At 52.2% G+C, this 2,099-nt stretch overlaps 7 non-coding genes and 1 pseudogene across 7 annotated transcripts; all 8 read right to left on the bottom strand.

Moving 5' to 3' along the window:
• Nucleotides 1–13: 13 nt before the first annotated feature.
• On the bottom strand, nucleotides 14–132 carry LOC116008168. Its single transcript, XR_004095566.1, has one exon. It is a non-coding gene; the product is annotated as a 5S ribosomal RNA (ribosomal RNA).
• A 137-nt stretch (nucleotides 133–269) lies between these two features.
• Nucleotides 270–388, bottom strand: LOC116009287. Its single transcript, XR_004096559.1, has one exon. It is a non-coding gene; the product is annotated as a 5S ribosomal RNA (ribosomal RNA).
• Nucleotides 389–525: 137 nt separating this feature from the next.
• On the bottom strand, nucleotides 526–644 carry LOC116009288. Its single transcript, XR_004096560.1, has one exon. It is a non-coding gene; the product is annotated as a 5S ribosomal RNA (ribosomal RNA).
• Nucleotides 645–781: 137 nt separating this feature from the next.
• Nucleotides 782–900, bottom strand: LOC116009289. Its single transcript, XR_004096561.1, has one exon. It is a non-coding gene; the product is annotated as a 5S ribosomal RNA (ribosomal RNA).
• A 129-nt stretch (nucleotides 901–1,029) lies between these two features.
• LOC116008699 lies at nucleotides 1,030–1,156 on the bottom strand (annotated as a pseudogene).
• Nucleotides 1,157–1,296: 140 nt separating this feature from the next.
• LOC116008112 lies at nucleotides 1,297–1,415 on the bottom strand. Its single transcript, XR_004095511.1, has one exon. It is a non-coding gene; the product is annotated as a 5S ribosomal RNA (ribosomal RNA).
• Nucleotides 1,416–1,721: 306 nt separating this feature from the next.
• On the bottom strand, nucleotides 1,722–1,840 carry LOC116009290. Its single transcript, XR_004096562.1, has one exon. It is a non-coding gene; the product is annotated as a 5S ribosomal RNA (ribosomal RNA).
• A 137-nt stretch (nucleotides 1,841–1,977) lies between these two features.
• LOC116008203 lies at nucleotides 1,978–2,096 on the bottom strand. Its single transcript, XR_004095600.1, has one exon. It is a non-coding gene; the product is annotated as a 5S ribosomal RNA (ribosomal RNA).
• Nucleotides 2,097–2,099: the final 3 nt, after the last annotated feature.

A 2,099-nucleotide genomic window follows, 5' to 3' on the forward strand; every position in this document is an offset into this window, starting at 1 on the left:
AAAAAGAGGGTGGGGGATGCAACACGAGGACTTCCCAGGGGGTCACCCATCCTAGTACTACTCTCGCCCAAGCACGCTTAGCTTCGGAGTTCTGATGAGATCCGGTGCATTAGTGCTGGTATGATCGCATCCGTCACGTACTGCGCGCAAAATGTACTTGACCCTCTCTCTCCGCGCAACTTCTCTCGCTTAGCGGTTTAGCGGTTTAAAAGGATAGTACCCTTAGCGAGCGGTCCAGCGGTTTAAAAGAAAGATTAAAAAGAGGGTGGGGGATGCAACACGAGGACTTCCCAGGGGGTCACCCATCCTAGTACTACTCTCGCCCAAGCACGCTTAACTTCGGAGTTCTGATGGGATCCGGTGCATTAGTGCTGGTATGATCGCATCCGTCACGTACTGCGCGCAAAATGTACTTGACCCTCTCTCTCCGCGCAACTTCTCTCGCTTAGCGGTTTAGCGGTTTAAAAGGATAGTACCCTTAGCGAGCGGTCCAGCGGTTTAAAAGAAAGATTAAAAAGAGGGTGGGGGATGCAACACGAGGACTTCCCAGGGGGTCACCCATCCTAGTACTACTCTCGCCCAAGCACGCTTAACTTCGGAGTTCTGATGGGATCCGGTGCATTAGTGCTGGTATGATCGCATCCGTCACGTACTGCGCGCAAAATGTACTTGACCCTCTCTCTCCGCGCAACTTCTCTCGCTTAGCGGTTTAGCGGTTTAAAAGGATAGTACCCTTAGCGAGCGGTCCAGCGGTTTAAAAGAAAGATTAAAAAGAGGGTGGGGGATGCAACACGAGGACTTCCCAGGGGGTCACCCATCCTAGTACTACTCTCGCCCAAGCACGCTTAACTTCGGAGTTCTGATGGGATCCGGTGCATTAGTGCTGGTATGATCGCATCCGTCACGTACTGCGCGCAAAATGTACTTGACCCTCTCTCTCCGCGCAACTTCTCTCGCTTAGCGGTTTAAAAGGATAGTACCCTTAGCGAGCGGTCCAGCGGTTTAAAAGAAAGATTAAAAAGAGGGTGGGGGATGCAACACGAGGACTTCCCAGCTTCCCAGGGGGTCACCCATCCTAGTACTACTCTCGCCCAAGCACGCTTAACTTCGGAGTTCTGATGGGATCCGGTGCATTAGTGCTGGTATGATCGCATCCGTCACGTACTGCGCGCAAAATGTACTTGACCCTCTCTCTCCGCGCAACTTCTCTCGCTTAGCGGTTTAGCGGTTTAAAAGGATAGTAGTACCCTTAGCGAGCGGTCCAGCGGTTTAAAAGAAAGATTAAAAAGAGGGTGGGGGATGCAACACGAGGACTTCCCAGGGGGTCACCCATCCTAGTACTACTCTCGCCCAAGCACGCTTAACTTCGGAGTTCTGATGGGATCCGGTGCATTAGTGCTGGTATAATCGCATCCGTCACGTACTGCGCGCAAAATGGACTGGACCCTCGCTCTCCGGGCAACTTCTCTCGCTTAGCGGTTTAGCGGTTTCAAAGGATAGTACCCTTAGCGAGCGGTACAGCGGTTTAAAAGAAAGATTAAAAAGAGGGTGGGGGATGCAACACGAGGACTTCCCAGGGGGTCCGTCACGTACTGCGCGCAAAATGTACTTGACCCTCTCTCTCCGCGCAACTTCTCTCGCTTAGCGGTTTAGCGGTTTAAAAGGATAGTACCCTTAGCGAGCGGTCCAGCGGTTTAAAAGAAAGATTAAAAAGAGGGTGGGGGATGCAACACGAGGACTTCCCAGGGGGTCACCCATCCTAGTACTACTCTCGCCCAAGCACGCTTAACTTCGGAGTTCTGATGGGATCCGGTGCATTAGTGCTGGTATGATCGCATCCGTCACGTACTGCGCGCAAAATGTACTTGACCCTCTCTCTCCGCGCAACTTCTCTCGCTTAGCGGTTTAGCGGTTTAAAAGGATAGTACCCTTAGCGAGCGGTCCAGCGGTTTAAAAGAAAGATTAAAAAGAGGGTGGGGGATGCAACACGAGGACTTCCCAAGGAGTCACCCATCCTAGTACTACTCTCGCCCAAGCACGCTTAACTTCGGAGTTCTGATGGGATCCGGTGCATTAGTGCTGGTATGATCGCATCCGTC

Source organism: Ipomoea triloba, chromosome 16 (genome assembly GCF_003576645.1).
Source record: "Ipomoea triloba cultivar NCNSP0323 chromosome 16, ASM357664v1".
NCBI classification, from domain to species: Eukaryota; Viridiplantae; Streptophyta; class Magnoliopsida; order Solanales; family Convolvulaceae; genus Ipomoea; species Ipomoea triloba.